Raw genomic sequence first — 16,295 nt, forward strand, 5'->3', positions numbered from 1 at the left:
GCAAACGGACCACGCACGCAACCTGGGCTTCATCCTGGACTCCTCCCTCACGATGACCAAGCAAGTCAACGCCGTCTCGTCATCCTGCTTCAACACCCTGCGCATGCTCCGAAAGATCTTCCGATGGATCCACACCGAAACCAGGAAGACGGTCCCCCAGGCCCTCGTCACCAACACCCTCTATGCCGGAACCACAGCCAAACTCCAGAAGAGACTCCAGTGCATTCTGAACGCCTCAGCACGACTCATCCTGGACATCCCTCGCCACAGCCACATCTCTGCTGACCTGAAAGACATGCACTGGCTCCCCGTCAACAAGAGGATCACGTTCAGACTCCTCACCCAAGCACACAAGGCTCTCCACGACACGGGCCCGAAGTACCTCAACAGCCGCCTCACATTCTACACACCCATCCGCCAGCTCCGATGCGCCAGCCTCACCCTCACCCCACGAATCCGCAAATCCACGTCGGAAGATCCTTCTCCTACCTGGCAGCCAAGACATGAACTCCCTCCCCACTCACCTACGGCTGACCCTGGACCATCTCTCCTTCAGGAAACAACTCAAGACCTGGCTGTTCGAGCAGTAGCGACTCCCCCCCCCCCCCCCCCCCCCCCCGCGCCTTGAGACCCTTACGGGTGAGTAGCGCGCTGTACAAATGCTGCTGATTGATTGATATGAGGTTGGTCCCCACTCTCCAAGGAAAGACCATTTACTATATTTCATGGGGCTTTTCAAATACTGTGTGAAATATGTGGAAACCTTTGCAGAAAAAACAGAGCCCAGGAAGGAATTATATATACATTTCAGATGCAAATCTACAATCGCCTTTTGATGTGAAGTAAGCCAGTGTTTTAACTGTCGATGCCAGTACCCATGAGATGGAGCAGTACTTTCTCAAGTGAGGGGTGAGTGGGTGCAATGACCAGTGGCTTTCACCTCCAGATTATATAGTCCTGCGGAAACAGAATTATTCGGAGATAGAGGAGAAGGCGTTGGCGCTAGCTTGGGTTGCCTGTGAGGAGTGAATTTCAAGTTACATACAGAGCACAAGCCACCTTTGAAAGCACTTGCCAGGAGGAGTATGCTGTGGCTCAGTGAGGCTGGAAGCTTTGCTGTCAGGTTACAACAATTCAAATACGATGTTGAATATGCACTGAATTGGAAAAATGTTTAAGGAATACATGTATATACTTGCGGTAAAAGGTGATTTAATAGAATGCACAATAGCAAGAATGGAGGATGCACACAAAGCAGAAATGGGGATTGTACTTGTGAAGGATGGGAAAATGTTATTCGTAGGAGTGTGTGTTGCAAAATGTGTTGAGGTGTACAACGGATGATTGGAAAAGGGAGAGCAACCTGGCTTCTGGGTTGTGCAGTTCCAGTATGTTGGAGGTTGAGGTAAGCATGGAATTGATAGTGGAGTTGGTAATGAGGTGGGAGATTTGTTTCTCTGGAGGGAGTTAAGAGAAAATAGATAGTGTTAACCCATGAAAGACATTCGGGGAAGATGTTGTCTAAGGGGGCGTTTAAAGGAAATATTTTGGCTGCCAGGGGTACGTAAAGGAGGTTAACTTGTAACTTGAAGATGCCAAGAGATTGAAGGTAGGTTGGGAGAAAGTGGGAAGGTATGAGAATTCCAGCTAGGGTAAAGGGGTTGTTTGGAGTTTTTATGACAAATGTACTGCTTATATGAGAGGTAATGGTTTTTAATGGATGTAGTGGGTTTGTTTTTGCATTGGTAGAAGATGTATTTGAGAAATACGAATGCAGAGACAAACATTGGAGTTTTTACTTAGGATATTTCATAGAGAGAGGTATCCCCACTAGGTAGTAATGAAATGGTTACTTAGTAGGAGTAGTTTTGCAGCTTCAAGAGTTTTCTGGATTATAATTCTGCACATTACTCCGCCATCTAGTTGTCCGTTAAAAAAAAAATATGCTGTTTGGGGCGTCGTTGACCACCATTTGGTTTTACGTCCATCCCTTGTGTGAAGTCAGATGGCACCCTGGAAGTTCCTGTGCATGGTAGCCATCTTCGGATTCTTTTTTTTCACATTTTTTTCCTCTCGGGTAGGTCGTAAATCCTGTTGATTTTAAATTGTAGTTCTTTGGTTTTCAGTGATCTTTTGCCCCACCTGTTAGCATTCCACCTCTGAGGGGAGGTGGATGGGTCGCATGTGAATCTAGAAAACTCTTCAAGCTGCAAAACTACTCCTACTGGTAAGCAACCATTTTGTTTTGCAGCATGAATCCTTTTCTGGATTCACATGCTGTTGGGAAGTAAGATCTGCTTCTTATGGTTACCCCCACTTTTTGCTTGATGTTTCACTGTTTTGACTAGTCGGACTAGAAGAGAATCCTGCTAATTGGGACCCCAGTCTGTCTGCTTTCTCCATTAAATTGTTTTACATGTACTTCGGCATACTCCAGATTGGATACTGGGGTACCCTTATAAGTCCCTAGTATATGGTACCCATGTACCCAGGGCAAAGATACCCCAGAGGCCTCATATGGGCTGAAGCATGTATTATGCCACCCATGAGAGGCAATGTACAATGGAACTACAGGTCTGCTACTGCAAGCTGTGTACACTGGTGCTTGCACCACTTACTTTAGGAGACAGACAGGATGCTTAGGAAGCTTAAAATCTTGTATTATAAGAATGTGATTAGAAGATCTAAGGCGGACTATTTTTCTTCCTTGATCTGCAATTCCTCTAACTGCTCTAGAAGTATTTTCAATATACTGAATAGTCTCACCAGTCCGGACTATTCTAAAAACTCAATATCCCCCTCTCAGGAACTTTGTGAGAACTTGGCTAGGTTCCTCAGAGAAAAGATCGAGCTGATCGTTAAGGACCTTGAGGGTTCCTCTGAGGCTAGTAGCTCCCCTGTCTTTGGGGGAAGGGTCTCGGAAAATGCGGATAATGGCCCCGCCTGGCAGCTCACTGATCAGTTATCGGAGTTCCTGCCTCTAACGGAGGAGGTTTTTAGCAGGCTGGCATGGGGTATTTCCTCAGGCTCGCCCATGGAGCCAGTCCCACACAAGATCTGGAAGGAGTATGAGGAAGAATTGTTCTCTACTCTTCGCCTTATCTGTAACCAGTCGCTAGCTAGTGGTATAGTCCCCTCCCACTGGAAGCAAGCTTTGGTATCCCCTTTGTTAAAAAAGCCATCCCTGAGTGTTCAAAAAACTACAGGCCCATTTCCTTGTTACCTTTTCCTGCTAAAATTGTTGAACGTACAGTTAGTATAACCCTTTCTAAACATCTGGAACAGCATCAATTACTGGAGGAAGTTCAATTTGGATTTCGGCTAGCCCATGGGACCGAGACGGCCCTGGTGACCGCTATGGATGAGCTTCAAAGGCGGGCAGACAGGGGACAGGCAGCAGCATTGATCCTGCTTGACCATGAAATCATACTGAGAAGATTGAGTGAGGCTGGGGTGAGAGGCAGTGCCTTGCGCTGGTTTCGGTCTTTTCTGTAGGATAGACTGCAGGCAGTGTCCCTCACCCTTTCAATCCGCTTTCTCCAACGTGCCGGACGGGGTTCCTCAGGGATCGGCAATTAGCCCTATCTTATTTAACATATACTTAAAAACACTGATCGCGGTCTTTAAATCTCACAAGATTAACACTATAAATTATGCGGATGATACACAGCTGATCCTGTGTGGAGAAGTGTGGCTCAATGGTTAGAGCGGCAGACCTTGATGCAGAGCACTGGCCAGGGACCAGGGTTCGATTCCCGCCTCGGCGGGATCGGGCTTAAATTCCTCTGACCGGATATTCTCGCCTCAGTGCCGAATCTAAGTATGGGCCCCACGCTGCAACTCTGGGCAATAGCTTGCTTAGTCTCCACAACGGCCCCCGATACACAAGGGATGCCTGGTTTCACCATGGGATGCCCAGGAGTGGACACCTTACAAGGAAAAGCCAGGAGGGGTTCCCTTGTGGTAGGAGTACAAGTGCCGGGATGCTTACGGGTTACTGTTCGCGCTATACAAATACAACACATTTACATTTACATCCTCTCCTTTGTGGGAGAGGATTCAACACCGGTGGAGGTGTTTCACAACTGTTTGCGAGACACGGCCTGCTGGCTACAAAACAATTCCCTTCAATTCAATGCAGGTAAGACTGAGGTGCTCTTCTGTGCAGGGAATAGGATCCCTCATCACTTTCCTGGTAATTTCTGGCCTCCTGGAATTTTGACCAAAGTTCGGCCGGTGGAAACAGTCCGCAATTTGGGCATTATGCTTGACAACAAGCTTACTATGGAAGCTCAGATTGCGAAAACGACAACCTGCTGCTTTGCAATTATTAGGTCCCTTCGGAAGATCCTGCCGTTATTACCCTCGCAGGCACATGCTCAAGTGGCAAGATGTACGATTCTTAGTAGGTTTGACTATTGCAACGCCCATTTGCTTGAATCCCCTAGTTTCCTGCTGGACAGGCTACAAAGAATTCAATCAGCTGCAGCTAGGTTAGTCTTAGGGCTGCCTAGAAGATTGTCCGCTTCAGCAGCTCTGGCAGAACTTAACTGGCTCCCTCTGAGACAGAGAGTACAATTTAAGTCCCTCTGCTTCTTCTTCAAAGCTCTTCATGGGATAGGACTCATATTGATGCAAACAAAATTTGACTGGTACACTCCAACAAGACTGCTTCGCTCCTCATCGGCAAGACTGGTGAGGGTACCAAGGTTTAGGAAAGCTAGGTCAGGGGGAAGATCTTTTGGGGTGACAGTGACCAAATTGTGGAATAGACTCCCCAGGGAGATTAGGCAAATCAGGGAGCTTCAGTACAAAAATTGAGAACCAATTGTGGACAATGTTTAATGGGGTCCAGTGTACTTGTCCAGTCAACTATTAAGCAAAAGAATACAAAGTTCCCCAGGGACAGTTAAAGAAGTATGTGTATAGATATGGAGGTAGAACGAAAGCAGGGAACGGGGTGTTCCCTTGTTGGAACTAGAAGACTTCACACACCCAGAAACCTAGGTGTCATGCTTCATCATTGGTCTCCTGCTCCTCGTCAGACTGGCGCTGCAATGTCTGACGGGCGCCGTAGGCGCTCTTTGTTGGAGATCTTTTGTTCCAGCCAATGGTTTGAGTGCGTGTAAGGGGTCTGGTGAAAGTGTAGTCGTGAGGGTATAGTGAGATTAAAAGAAGGTGAGCCAGTCTGGAAGGCAGGGTGCTGGGTTTTACGTGTGAGGGTGCCCCTGAATGAGCAGAGCCCCTCTGCAGCCTTCAGAGACCATTCTCATGGGTTTGTCTGTGACTCAGCCAGACATATAAGTAGAGGTGCATTATAACTTCACGGTAAATGCTATCTCGGAAATGGCTGCATAGAAACATATTGTGTTTGGTATCAAACACCTTGGAATCATACCTACACACCGCTTACCGGTGTGGAGGTATGATTCCACCCTTCTGAAGCGAGCTTCGTGGGGTCACTGGTCTATCCGGTGCCAGCCTTCTCGATCCGGACAGCACAAAATGATTCTGCCGACCAGAGACACATTTCTGCCCTCCAGCTGCTGAGCCAAGCTCGAGCAGAGGAAGGCAGCACAATAGGCATCCTGTACAGGGAGGTGTGACCCACCTCCCAGACAGGATTTAGTGTATTGGGGCTGGGTGGGTGCACTCAGAGTGCCTGAAAGTCTGCACCTGGGGCACATTTGGTGTCCCTGTGCATGGTCTAGCTCAAACCAGTTCTGGGAGACATTGGTTGCTTCTCTGGTGCAAAACTGGACAAATGACATGGGAGTAACCTCCCCTCTGTCTCACCGCTCCCCTAAGAGGGTCCCCTGAATCTGTCCAACCCGCTCCTGTGGGTATAAAAGGGTTTACCTGACTGCAGCTCTTCGATTTTACGTTAACAAGATTCTACAAGAAGAAACCACTGACCTTTGAACGCTTGGACACTCTGGACTTCATCCCCCTTTCTGTCCAAAGCTTTGTCTGTGCCCTTGCTCCATACAAGCTCCGTGCAGGACCTGTGGTGCACTAAGGAAACTGAAGAATCTCCTTTGAGGGGAAGGAGTCACTCCCCTGCATTCGCAGCCACCTCAATGCAACTGACCGGTCTGCTGCTCCAGAGCTACTGCGGACTCTGAAGATTCCAGCAACACAGAAGATGGGTATCGAAGGTCACGGAGGTTGGTCTGCCCTCTCCGCAAGTTTGAGGCCGGTATCACTCGTGGGGACTGCATAACCCGAACCCCTGTGCACCACGCCTATTTACAAGTGCATATGCTGGTTGGTGATTCCCGAGCTTGTGCTTTGGACTCCGTGTAGTCTTGACCCCGAGCAGTATTTCCACCAAAGAACTCCGGCCTCCTCGCACAGAGTGCTCCGTGGGCTGGTACTTTTGTGAACTTGCTCAAGGTCCCCTCGCAACTCCTGCTCATTTGGCCTCTGGGTCCTCCTGATTTCTGTTGGGCTTTCCTGGTTACTCCAGACATGCCCTGACTCCCCATTGCTCCAGCCGGACACCAACTCCTCAGCCCACGACATCCTTTGTGGGACAGAGTGCATCTAGCTCCTGGTCATCGTCAACAAATCATGGTCCTCATGGCTGTAGAGTCAAGCATCACTTCTTCGCACCTGAAGCACCCGACATTGGTGGGCATTTGTCTCATGAGCTCCTGATAAATCTGAAGTGACCCAGGCTCTGTCCCCTCTGCTTTCAGGTTCCTTCTTTCCAGAATCCAGGCTTGGATTCCACCAGACCCTTTTTCACCTTCACGGCAGCAGCACTTCTTTGAAGACTTCCATAGAGAACAATGGTGGTTTCAGACGCCACTTCAGCCCTATGAACCCGGCTCCTCTGGGATAGGTAACTCGGGTACTTCCGTATCCACAGGTGGGGTGGCTCTCCAACTTCTTATGTTCTGAAGGGTTTCCTCGAAGTCCTCCTAAAAGGGTCCTTAAACTGTAAAATTGCAACCGCGACTTCCCCATAGAATTGCTCCCAGCTATCACCTGGTATCGTTAGCTACGCTATTTATTGATCTGCTGCTCTCTAATCTGCTAGCTCCTTTATTGCATAACGCTATAGCGTGATTACCATTGTTGAACATTAGAAGTATTTGTTGCGCTATTAGGAGTTTTTAGCACTGTGCTCTGAATCGCGCTCTTCCAGCTGTAGCGCCATTTGTGCTGCGTTATTTGAATGTGCATTGTCTGTATTTTATATCGATAATTGTCGCGCTTGTCAGACACATTGTCTCAGCCATTATTTCATCTCTGTGCCCCAGCCTATCTCTAGTTTCGTTTTTCGCGGCCATTTTACTTGTTGTTGTGCCTCGGAGCCCGTCCTCCACAGCCCGCCCCGCCTCCCAGCTGACCCTCCCTCGCCCCTTCCCTTCCACTATCCACATATGACAGATGCTCCCGCGCGCAGCGTTCACGCACAGCGATCGCGCCGAAGGTGCGCCTAAGGTAAGTCCGTCTATGCCCGTCCGCGCCTGGACCGCGCCCAGCGCCAGACCCCCTGGTCCTCGCAAAACCCACCCCGCCCGCATATTGTACGACGTCGCTACCCTCCTAGCCCTCAACCCCGGACGCACACCAGAATGCTACGAAACTGCCCCAGGACGTACCCACGGGCCCTTCGCCTGCCTCTCCTGCAAGTTCGCTTGCATCAAGAGCCACACCAAATCCACTAACTCCAAACACACCTCCGACTCTAACCACCTGAAGTGCATCCTGCTGAACACCCGCTAGGTCCACAGACACGCCACTGAACTCTGGGACCTACTCGACACTACTTCACCGGACATCGCCTTCCTTACAGGGAGAAGTGTGGCTCAGGGGTTAGAGGCGGCAGACCCGGAAGCTGAGATCGGCCCTGGACCAGGGTTCAATTCCCCGCCCCGACAGGGGTTGGGCTCAATAATTCCACGGACTCGATAATTCTCGCCCCGGTGCCTACTCGACTCACGGGTTCACACTCTGCGACTCTGGGCAATAGCTTGCTTAATCTCCACAACGGCCCCTCGCGGCGGGATGCCTGGCTTTCACCTTGTGGATACCCTGCCGGGGTATCTCACAGGGGAATACCAGGACGGGTTCCCTAAGCAAGCGCATAGATGCCTGCGATGTGGGTGATTTGCGCTATATAAATACATGTACATTTACATTTACAGAAACCTGGATGAATGCTTCATCAGCACCCGACATCGCCATAGCCATCCCAGACGCCTACAAGATCATCCGAAAAGACCGCACCAACCAAACAGGAGGAGGCATCGCCATCGTCCATAAGAACACCATCAGAATCACGACCAGTTTCGACGATAACCTTGCAACCGCCAAACACCTCCACTTCCAGATCCACACCGACCCCAGGACCACACTTAGAGGCACCCTCATCTACAGACCACCAGGAACCCGCACACAATTCAATGAAGACATCACTGACTTCATCAGCCCACATGCCCTCACCTCCGAGAACTACATTCTACTGGGAGACCTCAACTTCCACCTGGAAAAGAAAAATGACAGCAACACCACCACCCTTCTGGACAACCTGGCCAATCTCGGACTCAAACAACTTGTTGACACCCCCACCCATGTAGCCGGACATACGCTCGACCCAATCTTCACCTCCAGCAAGCACATCTCCTTCGATCACACCACAGCTCCCCATTGGACGGACCACAGATGTTTTCACTTCAGCTACAAAACTACCTCGCCCCACAACCCCCCACAACCCATTCCGCGAAGAAACTGGAACAAAATCACCACTGACCAACTCCTCACATCGCTCAAACAAAACCCTCCCGCCCTCTCATCGGACCCAAATCAAACTGCCACCAAACTCAAGCAATGGATCACTCACAGCGTTAAAGAATTAGCACCCTTGAAAAACCACCGAACCAAACAGAGTAGCAAAAAGGCCCCCTGGTACAACGATGACCTTAAGAAATCCAAGAAACTATGCCGTACTCTCGAGAAAACATGGGGAAAAAACCCAACCACTAACAACCTGACCACCTTCAAGACAGCCACCCGCAAACACCACCAATTGATACGATCCACCAAGAAATCAGCATTCAAAGATCGACTCGACAACAACGCCCATAACAGCAAGGAACTATTCAACATCGTCAAAGAATTTACCAACCCCACCGCAGCCTCAAACGACATTACTCCCTCCCAAGACCTCTGCGATTCGTTATCCTCTTTCTTCTACAACAAAATAGCCGACATACATAACAGCTTTGAGAACATTTCCAATGAACAGTCCACTCTACCCACCTCCGAACCCAAACCGCCCTCTAATATCCTTAGCGCCTGGAACCCAATCACCACTGAAGACACCATTCGCCTAATGAACTCCATCCATTCAGGCTCGCCAACCGACCCCTGTCCCCACCACATCTTCAACAAAGCAGACTCCATTATCGCACCCCATCTCCGTGATGTCATCAACTTCTCCTTCAACTCCGCTACCTTCCCAGAAAGCTGGAAACACGCCGAACTTAGCGCCCTCCTGAAGAAACCCACAGCAGACCCCTCTGAACTTAAGAACTACCGCCCCATCTCCCTCCTCCCATTCCCTGCCAAAGTCATTGAGAAAGCCGTCAATAGCCAGCTCGCCGCCTTCCATGAATCCAACAACTCCCTCGACACCTCACAGTCCGGCTTCCGAGCCAAACAGCACCGAAACCGCCCTCATTGCAGCGACAGACGACATCCGAACGCTTCTGGACAACGGAGAAACAGTTGCCCTCATCCTACTCGACATCTCTGCCGCCTTCAACACAGTCTGCCATAGCACCCTCATACAACGTCTCAGCAACATCGGCATACAGGGAAAAGCCTTGGACTGGATCGTCTCGTTCCTCGCCGGGAGAACCTAGAGAGTCCGACTCCCCCCATTCAAATCAGAGGCCACCGAAGTCATCTGCAGGGTACCACAAGGATCATCACTCAGCCCCACCCTCTTCAACGTTTACATGAGTCCCCTCGCATCCATCGCACGACAACACAACCTTATCATCTCCTACGCTGACGACACCCAGCTGATCCTTTCCCTCACCAAAGACCCTAACACCGCCAAAAACAATCTTCACGAAGGCATGCAAGAAGTAGCCGAATGGATGAAAAACAGCCGCCTAAAACTTAACTCAGACAAAACGGAAGTCCTCATCCTTGGATCATCCCCCTCTGCCTGGGACGACTCATGGTGGCCATCAGCCCTGGGCACGGCACCCATACCCACAGACCACGCACGTAACCTAGGCTTCATCCTAGACTCTTCCCTCTCGATGACCAGACAAGTCAACGATGTCTCATCCTCTTGCTTCAACGTACTTTGTATGCTCAAGAAAATCTTTCGTTGGATCCCCACCGAAACAAGAAAGACTGTCACCCACGCACTGGTCACTAGCCGACTGGACTATGGAAACACCCTCTACGCCGGAACCACAGCCAAATTACAGAAAAAACTCCAACGCATCCAAAACGCATCAGCCAGACTCATACTGGACATCCCTCGCCAAGCTCACATTACCGGGCACCTGAAAGACCTCCACTGGTTCCCGTCAACAAGAGAATAACGTTCCGCCTCCTCACCCACGCACACAAGGCCCTTTACAAACTAGGACCCGAATGCCTCAACACACGACTGTCCTTCTACACACCCACCCGCCAACTAAGATCTTCCAATCAAGCCCTCGCCGCAGTTCCGCGCATCCATAGATCCACCGTGGGAGGAAGATCCTTCTCCTACTTGGCGGCCAAGTCCTGGAATTCTCTTCCCACTCACCTCCGCCTTACGCAGAACCACATTTCCTTCAGAAAGGAACTTAAAACTTGCTTTTCGATAAATAATGCACCCCCTCCCCCAAGCGCCTTGAGACCCTCTGGGTGAGTAGTGCGCTATACAAATTCTTGAACTAGAACACTGCGCCCGTCCTCCGTGGGGTCCCTATCTACTCACCTTGGGTGGTTCCTTGGGGTCACAAAGATTCTACGTGCTCCAGACCTTATCTTGACCAGAGTCGTGGTTGTTATACCACTATTTTAGTATATGGTTTGGTCTCCCCCTGGAGCCCACTGTGTATTGTGCTACTTACAACTGTTCTGTTGATATCGTATTGTGTGCTTTGTGTTCTATCCTCGAGTAGAGGATTCTAGAGAGTGTTATAGTAATAAATACATATTTTTATATAACTACTGTGTGGTTCTCCGTTCATTTAATTAATTCAGGAGAGGATCTTCTGGTAAAACAAGCTGCTTTACATTCCTATAAGATTAAGCCTGAAGGCAGCTCTCCACAACTACCACTAGGATAGCTTTCTAAAGGATATCTTTGACCTCATACATCGTAAGGGTCGTTTGGACTGGTGCAAGGTGCCCACTTTATTAGCAGAGAGCATATAGGCCAACTTCTCACACATGCTGTGCATTAGATCATGTAGCGGTTTTCCCCTCCTTGGGGTGGTTGTGGTAAGATGAGAAAGACTTTGCAGACAGGTGTTAAAGTTCCTTTTGTCCCACTTGAGCTTCCTTAGTTATCTGTATCCACACAGTAATGTTTGGTGAATGTGTGAGGGGATGCCCACGCTGCCGCAGCACATATGGTGTCTATTGGCAAATTGGCCATGAAAGCAAGGGTTGCCCCTTTTTTCCATGTTGAGTGGGATTTTGGCAGTGTGTTTAGAGTTTTTCCTGCTGAGGCATAGCATACTTGAATTGCCAATACAATCCAACGTGCAATGTTCCCCTTTGTCACGGATGCCCCATTGTTGGACTTTGATTGATAGACGAACACCTTTACTGAATTGTTTCGTCTCCTGTAGATAATATAGTAAAGCCCGTCTTACGTCTAGGGTTTAAAGACTCCTTTCTAGTCGTGTTTGTGTGTTTTGGAAGAAAACTGCTAGCTGTATGCTTTGGTTCATGTGAAATTTGCTTACTACCTTAGGTAGGAATTGAGGGTTTGTCCTTAGGATAACCTTGTCTGCATGTATGGTTCCTCAATTGTTAATGCTTGTAGTTCATTTACTGTCTGTAGGGATGTTATAGCTATTAAGAAGATAGGCTTTTTAGTGATGTATCGGAGTTCTGCTTTGTTCATGGGCTCGAATGGTCCTGTCATTAGTTAAATTAGGACTGTGTTAAAGCTCCACATTGGGGCTGGAGCCTTTCTTGGAGGTGCAATCCTCTTGGACCCTTCAAGCAATCTTCTGATGACTGGTGATGTGAAGAAACTTGTACTTTAATCTCCCCTGGTGTAGGCTGCAATTGCTGCCAGGTGCACCTTGAGGCTTGAGTAGTTGATGTTACTTTCAAGCAAGAGTGCAAGATATATGAACACTGTTTCCAGTATGGAAATCGAATTTAGGGAATTATTTTCTGTACACCATATGGTCTACCGTTTCCACTCCGCTGCGTATCATTGTCTTGTGGTTTGTTTCTTTGCCTCCTTTAGTATTTTCATTGTTCTTTGCAGTAAGTTAAAATTTCCGAACTCTATGAATTCAGGCGCCAGGTTGCTGGGCTGAGCGTCGCTTGTTCTGGGTGAAAGATTTGATCCCTTTGCATTGTGAGGAGGTCCTTGTATGCCTTCCACTTGATCATCTGTCCCCTGGACAGTTCGAGTAGGCTTGGGTACCAGGTTTGTCTTGCCCACTGCGTGCTATGAGTATTAGGTTTGTTCCAGGTTGTCTGGCTTTCCCCAGAACCCTTTGTAGAAGAGGAATTGGCGGAAAAGCTTATGCAAATGTCCCTGACCAATTTAGTGACAGGGCATTCCCTTTTGATAGGTGGTGTTGAAATCTGGAGGCAAAAGATTGGCATTTTTTATTCTCCACTGTTGCAAATTGGTCAATTTCTGGAGTTTCCCAGAGGTTAAAGACCTGTTGCAGGCTCCTTTGTTTTATTTCCCATTTGTGCGAGCTGCTGTTCCGTCTGATGATTTGATCAGCTTCGCCGTTGTCCTTTCCTGGCAGGAGAATTGTCTGTATGCTGATCTTTCTTGAATTTACATATTTCCATATTTCCTGAGCTAGTTTGCTTAGGGCGAATGATTTTGTTCCTCCTTGTTTGTTTTTGTTTTATTGTGCTTTGATTTAACTTACTGGGTTCAAACGTAAAATAACACTTTTACATGCTTCACATCACAAGTCGCTCCAGCCGGAGGATTATACAATTGTTTGTTGTACATTATAATCAGTAAATAACAGACCCACCTCTTTTATTCACTTAAATCCAACGTTGATTCAGGAGGAGGTGGTTCACAAATGCTCCCTCTAAAGTTGTTCCACTTTCCCCAAACCCATTTCCACTTCTTGGGGCACCCTCTATGCATATTGACTGCCTTCATCGCCACCATTGCCCCATCCATATCCCTACTCCATTCTTGACACGTTGGTGTATCCTGCGCCCCCCAATGTTTAGCGATGTTGCGTTTGGCTAGCATCATAACAAGCGTTACCCAGTCTTGATCTGTGTGGTTAAGGTCTGTAGGTTCCTAAATGTTAAGGAGGCATCTCTTGGTTCAGGTGACCCAGAGACTCTGCTAACCTGCGCAATTGTGTGCATAATTGTTCCCCAATATGTCTCTATCTGCGGGCACTCCCACCATGTATGATAAAATGTACAGAGTGCCCCGCAGCCCCTTAAGCAAAATGAGGCACCCGCCTTTTTATTTATTTGTGGTTTTGTATAGCGCTAGAATCACTCCATCAGGCGTATCTCTGCGCTTTTGACCGGTAACTCCACGAATTTATTGATATACTGTGAGATGTTTAAATTTGATTTTTGAATAAAATGGTTTTTAGTTGCTTACGAAATGTTAGATGTTCACTACATTGTCGTAAGGTCAGAGGCAGTTTGTTCCACATCTTTGGTCCTAGAGTGGATAGAGCTCTACCTCCATGCCTGGCCTTTTTAACATGGGGGACCACAAGTAGAAGGTTGGTACTTGATCTGAGGGACCGCGCTGGGACATAAGAAACAAATCTCCGTTCGAGATAAGTAGGTCCCTGTCCGTTCAGACACTTGTGGATTAAGCAACAAATTTTAAATTTGGCCCTTTGTCTGACTGGGAGCCAATGCAGTTGCTCAAGAAGGGGTTTGGAGGGAGTTCTCGGAGGGGCATTCAGAACAAGGCGAGCTGCCGTGTTCTGAATGACCTGCAGTTTGTCTAGCACTCCTTCATTGGCTGAGATTAACAGACCGTTGCAGTAGTCTATCCGACTCAGTACAAGTGCTTGCACCAAGGTTTTCCTCACTGAGTTAGGTAGAAGCGGGAAGACTTTGCGAAGCAGGCCGATGGTGTGGAAGCATATCCCTGCTGTGTAACTGGTATGCTGTTTAAGAGACAGATCTTGGTCCAGTCGAATGCCCAAGTTCTTCACAATCTTCTTGGGTTCAGGGACAGCCCCCAGCTCAGCAGGCCACCAATCCGGAGTCCAGAGTATCTTAGCTTCTCCAAACAGCATGATCTCTGTCTTGCTGACATTGCATTGGAGGTAGTTGGAGGACATCCAATGTGCTACTGCTTTCATGCCAGCTGAAAAAGAGTTCTTAACTTCGGCGGAAAGAGATTTGAAGGGAAACAGGAGTTGAGTGTCATCTGCGTAGGATACGGGGACAAATCCGTATCTACGCAACACTCCTGCCAGGGGGGCCACGTAGATATTAAAGAGTGTAGGGCTCAGACATGAGCCCTGTGGCACCCCCTTAGAAATCTCAATTTCCGCCGAGCGATATGTGCCCATGGTGACTCTCTGGGTACGATCAGCCAAGAAACTCTTTAGCCATTCCAGGGCTTTGTTCTTAAGGCCAGCGCTCGACAACCGTTGAATTAAGATGGAATGAGATACGGTGTCGAACGCTGCCGATAGATCTAAAAGAACCAAGATGACTGATAGGCCCTTGTCCTGGTAGGCATGGAGATCATCAGTAACAGACAGCAAGGTGGATTCAGTACTGTATTTGGGGCGGAATCCAGATTGGGACTCATCCAAGGCATGAACTTGTTCAATATGTCTAGATAGATGTTGATTGACATATTTTTCTGTGACTTTCCCCAAGAAAGGAAGCAGAGAGATGGGTCTTAAGTTTGTCAAGTCAGACCATGGTAGGGCGGTGTTCTTCCTCAAAGGTCTGACAAGAGCTCGCTTCCATTCTTTGGGGACAGTGCCTGAGATGAGTGAAAGGTTCACTAGTTCTGTAATCAGTAGGCTAAGGTGTTCATCCAAAGTGGGTATTAGTCTGGCTGGTATAGCATCCTCTGGGCTGCCACTTTTGATTTGTTTTATAAGTCGCGATATTTCTTGAGATGAAACAGGGGGAAAGATATCCAGAGATTGTGAGTCTGGTGTGGAGTCCTATTTTATGCAGGGTTGCCTTCGTGTAGTATATTCATTGGAGTACATTTCCCCCTTGTTTGTTGAAGTGAAACATTGTTGTGGTATTTTGTTTGTCTAGATAAATACTGTCCTCCCTCCTATGTGGGCTTGGAATGCCTTTAGTACCAGGAACACCGTCTTCATCTCTATGAAGCTGATGTGCTTATAGAGTCTGCATTGTTCATCTGTTGTGATGGTCACTGAGGAAGTTGGTGTTTTGAAAGACCTGCCTAGTGTTATGTTCTTGGATGCCCACCATTCTATCTACATCTGAAACTTTTCTGTTACAACCACTAGGTCCTCCCAACTCCCTGTGGTTTATGACCAACTGCTGCATAGCTAGTCCTGCAGAGGGCGCATGTGTAGGCGTGCATGAGTGATGAGGGGAATCCATGATGCTATCATGCCCATGAGTTTCATGAAAGTCTTCACTGTCCTAGACTGACCCTTCTGATAGAGGAGAGTTTCTTGTCTGATAGCTTGTATTCTCCTTTGGGTCCGGTATGCCCATGCAACCTTGGAGTTTAATCTTGCTCCTATGAAGGTCGTGTCTTGTTCTGGCTCTGTTGATTACTGTTTGTGGTTTATTGAAAAATCCAATTTTTGCAGTGTCACGATCACCTGATAAATGTGTGTGTAACATCTTTGCTTTAAATTTTACTTCACCAGCCAGTCATCTAGGTAGGGATAGACGTTGATTCCTCTTCTTCTTAGGGATGCAGCAACTGCTGCTAGGCACTTTGTGAAGACGTATGGTGCTGATTTTATCCCGAAGGGCAGGACCTTGGATTGGTAGTAAGTGTTCTCATGGAAGAACATGAGGTATTTATTGTGAACTTAGTTCATGGGGATGTGCAGATAGGCATCTTTTAGATCTATTGTTGCCATGAAATCCCCTTTTTTGTAGCTGTTGGA

The sequence above is a fragment of the Lissotriton vulgaris genome, chromosome 4_1, assembly GCF_964263255.1.
Source record: "Lissotriton vulgaris chromosome 4_1, aLisVul1.2, whole genome shotgun sequence".
NCBI classification, from domain to species: domain Eukaryota; kingdom Metazoa; phylum Chordata; class Amphibia; order Caudata; family Salamandridae; genus Lissotriton; species Lissotriton vulgaris.